Source organism: Pan troglodytes, chromosome 3, assembly GCF_028858775.2.
Source record: "Pan troglodytes isolate AG18354 chromosome 3, NHGRI_mPanTro3-v2.0_pri, whole genome shotgun sequence".
Classification (NCBI taxonomy): Eukaryota; Metazoa; Chordata; class Mammalia; order Primates; family Hominidae; genus Pan; species Pan troglodytes.
The window spans coordinates 23,792,286-23,809,287 of record NC_072401.2 but is presented as its reverse complement, the minus strand read 5'-3'; the positions used below and the strand labels follow the sequence as shown (position 1 = coordinate 23,809,287).

The following is a 17,002-nucleotide window of genomic DNA, read 5'->3' as shown; positions in this document are numbered from 1 at the left end:
CCTCAGCAGGTTAGGCTCTGGTTAAATAGTTTCACTTGAGGGCAACCTTCCTTAGGAAGAACAGAATGCTCAGGCTGATTTAAAATTTTTTTTCTCCCCCTGCTGGAAGCATTAGAGAATTTTTCCTCTGATACTCACCCTGAGAACCTGGTGGAGCATCAGAAGGTAAAACTAACAAAAGTGCATGGGGGCTCCTGAAGGCTGGGTCCCCTATGGTTTTTATCTCTCAGAGTTGTCCTCATGGAGCTTCCAGCTCATGAATTCACAATTCATTAATTACACTTCAGGTTTTCCTAGCCTGGCACTGGTTCCTGTGAAGTTGTTGCTGGTGGCTTTCTGCTCCAGTAAGTTGTGATTCTCTGTTTTTGCCTCTCAGTTTCTGCAATTTGGGGGACAGTGGTTTGCCTTGGGCAAATTATGCATCAAAGTATCGCACGGACAATTTCTGTTACGGATTTAACAAGAGTTATGAATTTTTTAGTTTTTTCAGCTTTTTATAAGTTGTTAGAATGGAGTTGCAACTTCCAAGCTTCTTCCATGCTGGATTGTTAACTAGAATTCCTGCGCATATCTTAGAATTGACTCTATAGATGGTCAGTTCTTTGAGCACAGATACTGTGTTCTTTATTCCATACATTCTTTTTTTAATGAGATATTCATCAATTACCAGTTAGTTACTTGATATTGTTCTAGGTGCTGATGATACTGTAATAAGCATAATATACATAAAGTCCGTGCCCTTCATGGATGTTATGTTTTAGTAATGCAAACAGGAAAAGTAAACATACAAATCAGAGGAAAAATAACATTATTAATGATAAGTACTTTGAGGAAAATAAACCAGGGCCTTATAATAAAAACTATCTACAATAGAGGGTAGCAACGTTTGATGTGAAGCATAAAAAACAAATGAGAGGTAGCTATAGGAAAACGTGGTTGGAGAAAATCCCACTCTATGCCCTTACTACCTGTGTGACCTTATGCAAGTTACTTCTTCTCTCTGAATCTAAGTAAGTTTCAATAGGAAAAAAGTTAAGATTTATAAAGTACAATGCCTAACTCATAAAACACTCAAAACTGTTGCTATATCATTATTACCCCATTGAGACACTTGAATTTTATTTTAATTCCAAAGCAAAATCATTGACATGCTTTCAGCATGGGGGCTCTTGAATCCCTAATGATGCTTAGCATAATGCCTGCTAAGTAATTAGTTTTATAGCATATTATTTTCTTTCTGAAATTTTCTAAGTGATGTTTAGTCAATCAAATTATCTCTACATACTTAGAGATCAGCTACTCCATGTATTCCATGGCTACCTGGTCTACAGTTTCTGCTGGAGATAATTCAAAATAATTTTAAGACATAGACCTTGATTTCAAATATATTGTCATTAATTCATGAATAGAGGACTTTTATAAAGTTTATTTTTAGTTCTTTTTATAGAATGTATCTAATTGGCTCCTCTTTCTTGACTAGTGGTGATAATGTTGAAACACTTGAAAAGTGATAATGTTGGTAAAAAATAAATAGTAATAGTCAATCATATGGGATTGATTAAATAAATTATAAGCATGAATACTCCCACCAATAAAAATCGGATTGTATCATAAATCATGATGGGGTAGATATCCAAAAAATAAATTTTAGGAAAATAAAACAGGTTATTAAAATTCTCAAAGAAAATGCTTGAAAATGCCAACAGTGATTAAGTCTGGGTGGTGGGATAAGATGATTATAGATTGGTTAATTTCCCTTGTCTCAGTTTGTTTTGTGCTGCTGTAACAGAATACCTGAGACTAGGTAATTTACAAAGTACAGAAATGTATTTCTCATAGGTCTGGAAGTGGAAAAGTCCAAGATCAAGGTACCAACAGGTTTGGTTTCTGGTGAGGGCCTGGTCTCTGCCTCCAAGATGGCACCTTGAATGCTGTCTCCTTCAGAGGTGGAGCAATGCTGCTTCTCACATTGGTGAAGAGTGGAAGGGAGAGAGCCCACTCTCAAAAACCATTTTACTGTGGCATTAATCAATTCATGCAGGCAAAGCTCGCAAGACCTAAACACCTCCCATTAAGCCCCCTCTCCCAACATTGTGGCCTTAATGATTAGGCTCTCAACACATGAGTTTTGGAGGGGACAAACATTAAAACCATAGCATTCCCTTCTGAATTTTTCTGTACTTTCTAAATATCTCAAGAAAAGTATCCATTAGTTCCGTAATCCACTAAAGCCAATTAATTACAAACAAGATTAAAGAAGAAAGGAAATTCACAATCACTACAAAAATAATTAAAAGAAAGTAACAGCAGATTATATAACAGGATATATACTTAGGCTAAAATATGAACCATTATTTCAGTTAAATCTTCATATTTTCTATGGTCTTAGAACAATAGACTTTATTTTGAAGACATATAGGGAATATCCTCTGGTTATTGCCTAACCTTTCTTGACCCAAGATCACCTAGACAGAAAATGATTTGACGACATACTTGTTCCAAAGGCCATGCTTATTTATCTACACTGCACTATGTCTGTATTTATGTCTTCAAAATAGTCTCCAAGATGATGGGAGACATGAGAAGAACTTTCCATTCCCTCTGTTTCATTTTACTCTGCAGTGCCCTTCAATCCCTTCCAACTATACTCAGTCTGTACTTCTGCTACAACTGCTTATGCATAATTGTTCTCACAGACCTGGGCTCCTTGAAGCTGGAGAAATAGTCTAAATCAGTCTCTGGTATCTCTGAGGCCTAGAGCAGTGCCCAGCCTATCAGTAGCATATAAATGTTTGTAGAATTTATTGAATTGCTGCATTTTCTCCCACATTTCCTCTACGTGTCAGAAGTGTCAGTGTTGCTAAATTCTTCAACTCTGAATTTCAAGAGAACCCCAGAGCCATGTTGCTCATTTCCCAGTGGACACCTTTATCTTGTACTAACATTTCAAGAATTGCCTTGCTTTCTGGCTTTTTTTCTTGTTTAGAAAATTCTGGCAATGAGTTACTTTAGAAAGCAGCCCAACGTCTGACAAAGTCTTCTGTTTTCTGACCTGTAACAGAAATTAACTCTCAACAAAAGAGCAATTCTCCACCTGCAGGCCTAAGCACGGAACTTTAATGTAAATGACAATTGCAGGAGCCCTTAGAAAGGAGATGGGGAGGAGGGTGAGGTCATGTGACAAGATTTCTACTCTGTGTCAGCCCTTTTCTTTGGCATTTAGATGAGTTGAATGACAGGTAAAGCTTAGGGCTTAGGCTGCCAGGAACAAAAAAAAAGTGGGTAAATTTAATCATTTGCTCTAGTCTTTAAATATCCTGTACAGCTTTCAGGCACAAAGCAATCTTCCTACAGAGAAACAAACCCAGGATGTGGTTACAACGTACTGTTCTACCTCTTTGTGTTAAAGTGCCTTAATGATCAGGAAAAAAAAAAGATTTGCATGAAGGCTTTTTATGGAAAGCACTTAACACAATGGTTACGCAAGACAAACGTCAGCACAAGTGGATATAACTGATATGATGAGTCATCCTATGTGGTTTAAAGCCACCACAAGTGAATGTCTTTTAATTCAGCCTACATAAGCCCAGAACATCTTTTATAGGACTTTGAGGGTATCTATGGCATTGACAAGATACAATTAGCTCCTTGACTGAATCGTAAGATTGAAGGACAGTCTGATTTAAAAATGATTAAGGTGAGTGGCATATGGATGCCAAAGCTTCTTCTGAAATCAGCCTTGGTGATTTGTTTTTCTCTCCAGGTATAATGTCATAACACACACACAGACACACACACACACATACATACACTCAAACGCACAGTGACATCACCTTAAGATCTGAGTAATGTAGGCAGGATAGAAATATAATTGGCCACAATATTGTCTCATGTAAGCACATTAGTGATGCTTACTTAATCTTTTGGCATCCAGTCATTCTCTGGAGTAAGAAGTAAGGCTTTCTGTTTTAATTTCGTGACTCAAATTTGGAAACAATCTTTGCTTTTCGAAGAAAGGTACAATATAAGATTTTATTATTATACTAATTACATATTTGATAATTACCTGGTCTTATTGTCACTAGTATGGCTGTCACTACACATTGATTATAGCATTTCTTTCTGTTGACATCAAACAGGAACTCAGAATTCTTCTCAGCAAAGTGCCTGAAGAAAACACGGTAAATCAACTGGAATGACCACGTGAAATAAAGTCTACTTCTCATTCACAGCACATATCAGACAACCTAATAATCAAGGTTATGATTTTCAGATATCCACTTTATCCAAATGAACATTGGGTAACATTAGGTTCTGCAACAGCAATTAATACAGGGACTCATTTAAAATTGCTGCTACCTTGTCTTTCTGATATTTTAATGGGTTGTCTTCAGTTCATATATTCTTTTTATTTCCCATTTCTTATAGAGCCCAGTTATAAGGCCCATTGTGGTATAATCAATAAAAAACTGTTGACTGATGAATTAATAATGTGATGATTTGTCTAAAAGCTGCATTGGTAGAAAGGAAATAATTTTGTACTAAGAGTGAAAACATTTGAGTTCTATTCTTTATATCTGCAAGTAACCATGGTTGGAAAATGTGTTTCAACTTCTCTAAAACTCAGTTTCCTCATTTCTTAAAATAGGGCAAAAAACTGGGTATTTTCTAAGGCTTCTCCCATTAGAAAATACATTAATTATTCTGAGATATGTGCATGAATAGGTATCTCATTTATTTTAAAGTAAATAAGGTACCATAAATAACTATTTTCAAAGATAAAACTCGTCTTTATCTTTCCATTTCCATTCTCCCCATCTCCAACACTTATTTTCTCAATTTACTTGGAGCGTACAATATTTAGGTAGGGTGTGGCTCTGAGAAATAGTAAAAACATCCCCTCCCACACACATCCCGTAAAACACACACATACGCATTCACATTAGTGAGAGGACCAATGAAGGAATTCCCTTGAGTTACTGATTTCTTCAAATTTGACTCAGTTTTATTCACTACCAAAAGGAGCTATTGGAAACCTTGTAATCTCACTGAACTCACATTCAAGGAAAATCTCTCTATTTCTCAATAGTTCTTACCATTTTTGCATATGCTATTCACTTTGAAAAAACTTTCTCCAGGAAAATTCCTATGACTTCTAGACTGAGCCAAAATGCCAGCTCCTCATTGATGCATATGTAATTCTCCTTGTCAGTGTCAGGTTCTCTGTCTGCAGTGATTTCTTAGCACTTTAATTGTGCCTCTGTGGAAGAAGTTATATATTGTAATTTAAAAATATCTGTTCATGTTTGTTTCTCCCAACTACTTAAAAGCAGTCACATTTTAGGTACATCTAGTTTATCTTAAGGAGCTGTATTAGATTGGCTCCTTTAAAATTCTGGAGTCCACTTAATATCCCATTTCAAGGTAAGCCCCAGAATGCTTTTCAGCGGCATTCTTGACCTCTCTACTACTATGAAAGCTAGACTCTGACACTTTCACATGTCATGTCCAGAACTCCCTAGAGAATCTCCCTAAAAGTTTTTAGCCTTTTTCAAAATGAAGCTTACCGGAGAAGAGAGTGAACAAGAAGGCTTTAGGTCTTGTGATGTTAATTATTTTTAAAGAAGAATAGATTATCATATTTTAAAACTAAAATCATCATTTTTCTTCATGTTACTTCTTTGATTATCTGCATACATTACTAGAGAACCAGTGGTCTAAATTCTTAGAACCTTGTTCCTGGTCTTTCAGCCCTCACAAAAAAAGGTGACTTACACAAGCACCTGACTGGCATCTGACAATTCCCAAAGGAATTACTTCCAAAGTAAAGCATCTTGCATTAATTTTCTCATCTCTAAATTTACCTCAGACATCTATCCTCATATCAATATGAGTCTGTATGTCTGTGTGTACAGGTTTCATATTTAATAGCACATATGATCACAGATTTAAAGCATCAATTAGCAACTCGCATATAATGGCAAATGCATTTGCCAAATGGACGGAAAATGCTTTTTTTTTCATCTCTTCTTCCTCTAATATCTCTTACTAGACAAATCATCATTACTGGTGAGCTCTGACAACAGACCTTTCTAAGTCCGATTCTGTCATTTGCTTGGTAGACACGTTGACTGCAGCAAACAGTCCCCTATCATCAACTTTTCCAGATGTTTGCACAGCGGGTTCGGTGTTTTTAAACTATCTAAGTTACGGTCCCAAATGACAAATGTTCATTTTCAAAATTAAAGCTTATTACGAATTACTTGCCAAGTACAATGTGTCAGGAGAGACTGAATGAATTAGAAATTTTGCCCATTGAGAATGAATGAATAAGAAAAAACATAAATGAGGCAAGCTATTACACATCCTGGAGAAGCATAGAAAGAATTTTAAATAACAGTAATTTACTAAAAGCTGTTGCATTAATACTTATGCCTTACCTTAAAGAGGCCCATCCCTACCTTTTGATGTGAGTAAGGCTTCAACTTTTTTAAGTGAAAATAATAATGTCTAGGAAAGACAAGGATAATCTCTAAGATGAGACTGTATTTCTCTTTTTAATCATCATCCACAGAGGTTCAGGTTTGCTATACTGGGAAGAACATGGCCTGATATAGCCATCAAAAGACTAACCTTTTTTTGCTCTTAGTTGTCTTCCAGCTGTGTGATCTGCTGCTGGTTACTAGTCCTTGAACCTCAGTTTCTTCTTCTATAATGTGAGAATAATAAAACCCGAACAAATAGGCTGTGGTGAAACTTAAATCAACGTAAGTATTTGAATGTACTTTGTAAACTATGAAGTATCATAAATATATAATGATGTCATAATAATATTAACTACCATATATTAAGTATTTACTTTGTACCAGATACTATGTAAGTCTTCACATATATTATCTTGTACAATCTTCACACCTATTGAAGGTAGGTAATATTATCTCTATTTTATAGATGAGGAAACTGAGTCTTATATAGAGGTTGAGTAACTGGCCTAAATAACTGCTAGCTTGGGCTGGACAGGATTGAAAAAAGAATGTCTGATTCCAAAAACATGCTTTTAATCTCTATACTGTGCTACTGTACTTTTAATTTTAAGAGCCTAATGTTCAGTGATGCCAATTTGATGCAAAACATTTTGGAGCTTTCATTTAAAATTGCCTTAGATACAGATTCATCAAGGCACACAGAGCAAGCAGCCTAATGACTCTATAGACAACTCTTCCTTTTGGCCCCCAAAAGCGTCATTAAGTCTAATCATCCCGCATTCCAGGTAGGAAGGCAATGACTCTCCACAGCCAAGAGTTCTCTCTTTTTGAAGGTTCTACAAGATTGACATTTCTTTTTAAGATGGACATGGATCTTTTTTCATTACATCCCCACAGCCTGTGTATAATATTAATTATAATTCCAATCACACGGTATGTTAACCATTTTTTTTACAGATCCAACTTTCAACTAGCAAGAATTTTTAAGTTACTGTACCCCAGAAGCAAGAATAGAAAGTGCGTACTTCTATTTGAAGAAATTTTTAAAAATGTAAATTCTCTTTTTGCTGCCTAGGAAAATTTTTGGTCTCAGCTAGAGAAATACGAAACCAGGATGACCAAGAAGTCAGGGTTTGTTTCATAGGGCAAAATAGAAGCATCTCGATTTTCCATCTTTAAAATTATAATCAGCAGCAGGAAGCAAAGCAATATCACAGTCCTGTTATAGGAATCTAATAGCTTTTTATAGAATGCACAGCAGCAAACGTTATCACTATGCTTGAAAAAACCATTTTCATTATCAGTTGCTATTTTTTTCAATTGATTATGACTTTTCCTTTAAGAAATGTGTTTAGGCAAAAATTTCCTATGTTTGATTTAGCCCAAGGAAAAAATTTTTGTGGGAATGGAGAGAGTACTCCAAACTGAATTCATTCTGCCTTTAAGTTATGCAAACATGGACAAAATATATCACATTCTACTGAAATTGTTTTTTATTTATACTTCGATTGCTTAGAAAGGGTGTATCAATGGAAAATAAAGCTTTACGACATTACAGGAGCCACTGAATGGGATGAAGGTTAAATTTTTCTTCAGAGTTATGAAGGTTTAAGTGGTAGGAAAAAGGATGCTCTTAAAGTCATGTCTTCTTTTTTCTAAGGTGTTGCATTGGACTGAAGCCTCTTCAGAACACTGAGGATATACCAATTCATTTTAGAAGCCTCCAAGGTGAGCAGTGAAAGCAATCAAAGTTAAAGTTAGCATCATTTAAGACAAAGTGAATTAACAGCACCACTCAGAGTGGAGTGTGAATGTATTTGTATGTCTGGCATAGCCTAAGGTTTATTTATTTATTTATTTTTTACCATGGAGAGAGGTCAAGAGATCAAGGTATTTTAAGATGACCAAATCTCTTTAAGATTCTTCAGGAAAAAAAAAAAAAGCAGTACAGAGATGTGAAGTTTGAGGCTACACCCATTATGCTGAACAAAGAGGTAGTACTCCCTGAGAGCAAATACTAAGACTTGTTTGAGCAAAACAAGGGATTTAGAAGTCTAGGACAAAACAGGCTTTCCATTTCATAGAAAAGACAAATAGCTTTAGAACAACATTTTGATTGAGCAGATGTAAGGGACCCCTATATTTAAATTTCAATATATAAATCCCAATAATGGATTTCTCTAAAGCCAAACCCTCTTCAACGTTCGTGGTAATTCTCTTAAGAAAGCATTAAATAAAAGCATTTCACTTCTAGTTGAAAATCAATGGCACTTCAGTGAAGCATGCATCTTCCAAGTATTATGGAGTCAAGAATCATACAGTTCTGCTAGTAAGACATGGGGCCCTGGCTTTGGTGGTAATAACTTCGTGCAACAGTGCAACACAGGAGTCTTTGGGAAAAATCATGCAAAATAAAGAATTGAAAATTGAGTGTGAATGTGCTCTAGTTCTCTTTGAAATGCCAACCTGATACATAAAATTATAAATAATGAAAATGGTGTGATAGGAATAGGAATGAGAGTAGTAATAAGTAGAAACAATACTTACTGTCTACTATGGACCAGACACTAAATACATGATATGCATCATCTCATTTGATTCTCTTAAGAATCCTGTAACTTGGTATTATTACCTACATTTCTGGAGTAGGTCTGAAGAAGGAACAACTACGTGTGGAGACATTCAATAAATTTAAGATGGGTTAAAATATTTTATTATACACTAATGTATGGCCATTTCAACAATGAATCAAAAGATATTATAAATTCTATCTACTTGGAAAGTTCTTTCTCCCTTTGCATAGTGATAAAATTGTATTCATTTTTCACTGTGATAATGATAAGGATGAATAAGATATAGCTCCTGCCCTCCAGGAACTCACAGTCTGAAAAGAGAGATGAAGCATGTATTAAAAAGCCAAATATAATTCATGGTAGTTTGTGGTAAACTCTGTAATACAGGTATATTTAAAGCTATGGGTAGGCAGAAGAAAGAAAATAATTCTCAGAGCTAGGGTAGAGTTGGAGGAGGAAAGGATTAGGGACATCTCCTTAGAGGAGTTCAGCTGGGTTCTAAAGATGGGCAGAGTTGAAACAGACAGTGTTATGAGGCTCAGGGAAATTTTTGATGTGCAATGCCTTTGAATCTAGGGTGTATTCAGAATGTCAATGTTGCTGAAATTTTTGACATATGATTGAGCAATAATATGGGTAAGGACTAGATTGTAGAAGACCTACACTACTACTCTAAGCAGTTTAAACTTCATTTGGCATTCAGGGGCAAGTTTTGGACTGGAAGTATAATATGATCAGAGCTGTACTTTGAGAATATTATTCTAGTAATGCATTAAACTCATTTCTCTAATTTTTTACTGAATAATTATTGTCCTGTGACTGTATGGCAGGACTTATGCTAGGCAATGGGGATATAATGGTGAATATGACTCACTCTCTGCTTGCATGGAAATTATAATCAAGAAAATTAAACATAAAATAGAACACTGTCATCAACATCATAATAGAGAAAGTACAGGGTAGCATGTAGAAGTGCCTTCTCTAGTATTGGGATAATCAAAGAAACTTCCTGTAGAAATTGATTTCAAGTTCTGTGTATGGCATGTACGTATATACACAGGTGTAGGCTTATTGAATAAGAGGGTCAATCTATGAAAAGGCTCAGAGGGGAAAGTGTGCTTCAGGAACTTGATGCAGAGTTATTTGCTTTCCAACCACATAGATCCTTAACAACCTCAGGTATGTGCACAGGGTTCCTGGTCATTTCATCTTGGACTGGACAGGCAGGATTCACCATCTGTCAGCTTCCAGGAGAACCAAGTAAGTATTATGCACAAGGACCTTATGAAAGCAAATGCTGTTGAATTGAATTGGCTTTCTTCATAGATCTAGAAATCATCTGGTTTAAGATTCCTTTTCAATGCCAAATATGAATAATTCAGTCAAGCCTGAAATAAACACCGTGATGAAGTGTGGCTTTTATTGTCCAATTTATTCACTCACTTATTCAGTATTTGTTGTTTGTCAGCACCATATAGCCCACTATACTAGGTACTTGCCTTATCTAATCTTTTAGTCATAATTAATCATTATTTTATCTAAACATTTACCTCATTTTTCCTAGAACACTTTTCATAATTTGGGTCTATCACTGTAAGTTGTATATAACTGTGTCCTCAAGTAGATTGTGGCATTTGAAAAAAAATGTGTTCTCATCTTGTGTTCCATTCAAGCAATGTCAAGAATACAATAGAGGTTCTATAAATGGTGGGTGGATGGATGGATGGATGGATGGATGAACAGATGTATGGACAGATGGAGACAGACATGAATAAGAATTTGTTTCTGTCCTCAGAATCTTATAGTCTAATAATGCAGATCAAGGACAAGCATGCAGTTAATGAGAAATATTTTCCACTATTAAAACCATCATGTTCTCTCTTTTCAGTTTATGTTTAATGTTCTAGAGCCACAATCTTATCATGATCCTAAAGATATCATGAAGGAGCCTCATAATGTATTGAGAGTTTGAAATACAAAAATTTTTTATAATAGCTGAAGTTTGATTTTTAAATTTCTGAAAATACTAATTACTGAGCTTTATCTTTAAACTCAAAATAAAAGCAGCCCCGAATACCTCATTTAACCATTTTGATATGTTGTTATTTTACTTCTGGTGAGATGCAATGGAAGTAGATAAGAACAGAATAGGAATTCTAGAGAATGTCTGCAGTCATCATTAATCCAACAACAAAACAGAAGTATGTCTTTGCCTTTACATGTAATGGGATTGACATCATTTCCTATGTTTCTATTCAGTAGTCTCATTTGATTGACATTTCCCCAGGAGTGTTACCATGTTTTCTTCTTTCCATTCAGTAGTTCAGCACATCTTTATTGACTGTTGCATGCCATGACCTTTGATCTGGCCAACCAGATGAAAGAGATTTCAAATTTTCAACGGCATTGTCTACATGGACTCTTGTTTCTCCATGACTTATTTTGAGAAAAATAAGTGAGACTTTTCTTTCTTTTGTATATAATGGAGATGCATATCTTTGCATTTCATTGGAGCAAAGTGATTCAGTAATACAAAAGGTAGTTTTTCTGTTAAACTCAGGGGATTGTAATCATTTAACATACTCTAGAAGTTAAGGAAATGCATGATTTAACATGGAGATGAAAGAGATAGGAATTATAGTCAGAAAAATGATTTTCTTAATCTTGGTGGGTTTCCAATTCCTCTTCTGTAAAACGATAACAATAGTACAACTTTTAAATATTGTTATAATGTTGTTATGAGAATTTTAAAAGATAATAGGTGTTATTCTCATATGTGATAGGCTGTCATTTATTTGTTGATTACTGTGTGGAGATGATGTACTAAGCACTCTACCTGCATTTCCTCATTTGCCATTTCCCCCAAACTCTATGAGGCAGATTCTGTTTTTATCACTATTTTAAATGAGGAGACTAACACACAAGAAAGATAAAACATATAATTTGGCACTGATCCTAGAATGAATACAGAGAAGACCAGTATTTGAGCCCACATGTTGATGGGGTGTGGTTCAAAGACAATGTTGAAACTTCTAGGTATTTTTTTGTTGTTGTTGTTTTTGATTTTTTTTCCTGCCAAATTAAGAAAAAAAAAATCTGGATTTAGTAAGGAGAGGCTTTATTTGAAAAGGGAAGAAGTGGAAGAGAAAATGGACTATTGCAGTGAGAATCATGCTCTGACCTTAAGATCAGCAATGTCTCAGAGGTTAGGAAAACAGGAGTTCCTCCTTTATTAAGGGGAGGGAAAGAGGCTACAAAGAGCTGATGTGAAATGTAAGGGTTGTGCAGTCCCATAGTAGACCACAGGACATTTTTACTCTGAGGCCAGCCTCTTCTCAGGAAAGGCTTTTAAGCAGGGGTTTATAACAGCTCAGGCTAAGGTTTGCTAAAAATTCAGGACCTGGGAGGAGAAGAGAAACTTCACCAGAGTTTGATTAGCAAACATTTGGTTCCAAATAATCATAGGGATAAGCAGTTAAGATAATTCTTTATGAGTCATAGAATTGGAATTTCGAGTTTGGGTCTAACCGTTTCCGAGGTAAACAAGGGGTAATTCATGCATGTTATCTAACATATATGAAAAAGAGTCATTGTTTGTGTCCCAGGACACAAAAGGATGAGGGGATTTCTTAATCTTCACTGTTTTCCAGAATCACAGGGTCCAGGAAAGGGTCAATATTGTCACTTCTCTCTGGCTAGACATGCTGAAAATGAGAAACCATGTCTTTGGAAACCATGTGATGAGGGTAGCGGAGTCTCTGGGTGGCATTGTGACCTCCCTGCCCTAAGGTGTTAATTAAGTCAGTTAGTTTTAGGAATCCTTTGCTGCAGTAGCTTCCCCAGCATCCTGAAGAGCAGTGAAGTGCTCAGTTTTACAACTCATGCCCATTGTGATTTAAGCCAAGTGATTTCATCTCATAAAACTTGGTTTCCTTATCCGCTAAATGATGGAGATGGACTTGGCAAAGACTTACAGTCTCCTAGCTCTGATCTTCAGAAAGGCACAAAGATATGCCCAAGTGCCCTGTGGTTTGAGGTGTGGAATTAGAGGCTGAATCATGCATTAGTCTTCTTCCTAATACTCAGGCAACATCAGTACAGGAAGTCATTTAAGAATGCTCTGGTAGTGGATGTCACTGACTGTAAATAGCTTTTTCATCAGCAATTCAGAATAATGTTATCAAGGTTGCTTTTGTCTTCCATTCTGGCAATCAGTCATTTATCATTCCTAAACCTCTAGTACCCCCTTTGCATTACCTTGCATAAATTGGGTGATTTCTCAATTTCCTCTTTTTCAGCCTTTCTGATTTTCTTTCCATAGTGTCTCTGAAATTTTTTCTGTGTCATGCAAACTCCGTTTGGGTGTTTTATGCCTCTGCAAAGGCCAGAGCTGGTTTTCTACTTAATATTCAATAAGCATGTTTGAAGATCACCTCTTTCAGGAAAAGCCCATGAAACTCACCACTGCTCAGCTGATGATGACTTACTTAAGACTCTTGTTGCCCTGCATTTGGATTCTTGATGTAAGCTAGCTGAAGCAGGACTCTGTGGGCCTTATTATCACACAGTGCCTTAAGCATAGCATTGTGATAGATGTAAAAATTACCCACTTTCCAAACCTTTAGGGATACTTAGAAAAAATGTATACTGTTACTAATAAATGTGTGTTGTATTATAAATATGGTGACAGCTGAAAGTGGGCTTTCCAATGAAATTAAGACATATTGGAATTTAAAATTAGTAGTACACTTAAACTTTACTATATTTTTTGTTCAAATTGGAAAGCATTGAGTGCGAATGTGGTGGACAAATGGGTCGGAGGGTAGATGTGGCAGAACAGCTGTCTTCAAGCATTTAAATAGAGCACAGTGGATGAGACCTAAATCCAAAGACCTGTTGGTGACTCACTGCCTGTGGGACCTGGAAGGAGGCACTTCATCTCTCTAAGGCTTAGTTTTCTCAACTGTAAGAAAATAATAATTTTAGAAAATAATAATAACAATAATAATTACCATAAAGAATTACAGAAGGAAATAAATAACATCATCTGTGTAAAATATCTTTAGCTCTGTTGGCATATGGTAGACATTCATTAATGTTGGGGTTGTTGTTAAGACTTTGTCATTAATTAACATTGACTTACCCTACTGTGCTTAGAAAAATTCACCAGTCCGAATGGTAGGCTATAAACCTAGGAGCTAGAGAATAGAATCTCTGGGCTCTAAATGTGGACCATTATGTGGACTTATAAAGGAACCACTGTCCATGGAAAGAGAAAAATAACCAAAATCTGAAGAGTAACATTGACACTTTCCATGTTAGGCTGGTTAAACTTGTCCCTCAACTCCTCATCACAGTCAGTATCAATCATTTCTTTCTTTAATTTTTCTTTCTTTAATACCTGTTCTACTCATATTGCTGAATTCTTATCTGTCCTATTTCCTCTTATTATGATTTACTAGACTTTCTGAAGGCTGTTACATTTGGGTCATGTTCTCAGATGTAAATTCTCCTCATTTATCTTGCTAGAGTTCTGTCAGGTGACAACAACTAGACAAATACACACAGAGAAATCAAAGTCCAAAAGAAAAAAAAGAGAGAGAGTCTGACTTTTATTGGTTGATTAGATCAAAGAAGATGATTTACATGGTTGGGAGTTATAAAGAGTATATATTTATTGGATAATTAAAATCTCTCCCACTTATTTTGAGCTAATAAATCCAGTCCTTCAAACTCAATGCTGTCAAATACTGGAATTAAGTAATCAAAGGAAAAAAACAATAATCTGAGAAAAAATAATTTATTAAACAAAGTAAAAACTTTGTCTTTAGGAAGTTTATAAGTAGATTTGGCTGACCATTGCAATTTGGGAACTTTTTGAATGTTGAGGGTAGTAATGAGACAGAAATTAATCAGTTGGGGCTGGTTTTAAGAAATGGCTTCAGACCCTAAGTGGTTTGCCAAGTTTCCCTTAAACACCTCACATTATTGAGGATACAAGTCAAAATCACTTATCAGCAGTTCTTCCAAATAGCAAGGAACATGTATTAAAGAGGCCATGAAGGAATTTCTAAGGAGAAAAAATGTTCTTACTTTTTGAGAAATTAACTGCTTCAATAAATTGCAACGATAAAGTAGGAAAAGTTATCACAATAATGTCTGTTGTAATAAAACTAAACTGTACAGCTGATAACAGTTAAAATGCCAGAAGGTGAGTTAATGACATACTATTCTCCTAAAAGCCCCTTTGGTCCTTATTCTGAAATAGAATTCTGAGACCCACTTATAAGGAATATGGTGGAAGATACATGGAAATACTGTATATTCATATGTTCTACAGATTCACTGCCTGTGAACTTTTGAACATATGTAAGGTTTATAAGGAGAGTATATTAAATGAAAGTTTTGGGAAGGTGAAATCAAATAACCCTAGTAGCTAAAATTGATTCTTGAAGTATATACAAGATGGAAGTCTGTGGTTAGAGAAATAAGTCTGAATTTCTTACTTGGAAAATTTATATCAAAGATCATGGGAACAGGGGCAACGACAGGGCCATTTAATCCTCCCTAACACTTTCTGTGGATTCATGAATGTAGGAGAGGCCCAAAGCTTCTGCTATGATTTTCTTCAGTCAAATTCCTAAGCAAGCTAAAGACTATAGCAATGCAGAGGAATTCATAAGGATAATGAGAGGGGGAAAAAAGAAAACAAATGGAAATAGCGCAAGCAGACATTGGAAAGTAATTTGAAGTAGGAGAGTTTGGAGCTAATAGTTTTACTTTGCATTATTGAATTTCTCCCATACATAGTAATGACAGTGTCCATGAATGGTGAAAATGTGTGTGTAGTATGTGTGTGTGTCTGTGGTGTGTAGGAAGAAAACGTACAGAGAGAGAGAAGGAGAAAAAGAGAAAAATAGGGAGGGAGAGAGAGAGAGAGGAAGAGAGAGACAGAGAGAAAGAAAAGCAAGGGAAAGACTAAAGTTGAGAAAGCATTAGAAAGCCCAAGATAACATGTGCACACATGCTCAGATACTAGGGCTGAAATTCTCAGGGCCAGCTTCTTGCTTTATGGTGAAAGCCAAATCAGCTAGAGTATTTTTCAAACAAACAGCAGAAGGAAAATAAACAGAGCTGTCTCCTGTTACCATGAGTTCAAAGGGAGCCAAGCTAGTGCCCCATACACATAAACCACATTCTGACTAATTAGGTGAAAACAACAGCAAAAAATATAGTAGAACAATTATCTGAGAAATATAGAAAATTGAAATATGCCAAATCTCCATTAAAAAAAAAAGAGACATGAAGAAATAGCATCAACCATAACAGAAACAAACCTCTCTGCTCTGAGCCATCTGTGCCCCCTATCAGCTGGTAATAATGTGACTCTGAGTAGCAATAGAAATCATCAAAGGAAGAGCTTTAAGAAGGCATGGCAGCACTAATAGATTTTTTTCTGGGTTTCTGGTCTTTGTTTATGGATAATTATAATTTGGCAATGTGTTCAGAGGCCCATCATATGAATGTCTCCCTTGTGTTTTATTTAAGCAACAGCTCACAGAGGACTCACTTCTGTTTCCCACCATGCCAAGTAAATTCTTGTAGAAGGAGAAAACTTCCAATGATGTGTGAATTTAAAATTATGAGTTGATTTAATGAATTACAGCAACTGGATTCCTAGATAAGTGTATTTAACATGTTTACCTGTCCAGTGAAGACATATTTGGTTATCTTATTTGAAACAAATTTTTCCTTCAAATGATGGCAATTTCATCCAGTCTATTTTAGGGCTTGCTTTTATATATTCCCAACACATCTCTCTATACCATTATATTTGTTGAAATCTCAAAGAAATGGAAAGTGAATAATCTGTCTGTAATGTACATAAGAATATCTTATTTTGAGAATGAGAAAGTATTTTTATGGACAGGATATGAGAAATAA

At 35.6% G+C, this 17,002-nt stretch overlaps 1 protein-coding gene and 1 long non-coding RNA gene across 6 annotated transcripts in view; one reads left to right on the top strand and one right to left on the bottom strand.

Annotated features, from left to right (window-relative positions):
* LOC461139 (cytosolic beta-glucosidase) overlaps positions 1-17,002 on the bottom strand; it is a 1,143,797-nt gene that overhangs the window by 442,710 nt on the left and 684,085 nt on the right. The gene's annotated exons all lie outside the window — the stretch shown is intronic.
* The window catches only part of LOC104006004 (uncharacterized), a 104,394-nt gene that overhangs the window by 57,500 nt on the left and 29,892 nt on the right, over positions 1-17,002 (top strand). Inside the window, exons 1-3 of one of the 2 annotated variants that reach the window (XR_010156494.1) lie at positions 6,638-6,767; positions 8,146-8,213; positions 10,238-10,318. This is a non-coding gene — a long non-coding RNA (uncharacterized LOC104006004). Of the gene's footprint in view, positions 1-6,637; positions 6,768-8,145; positions 8,214-10,237; positions 10,319-17,002 lie in introns of those variants that run through there. The other variant, XR_010156493.1, reaches the window with a different exon arrangement.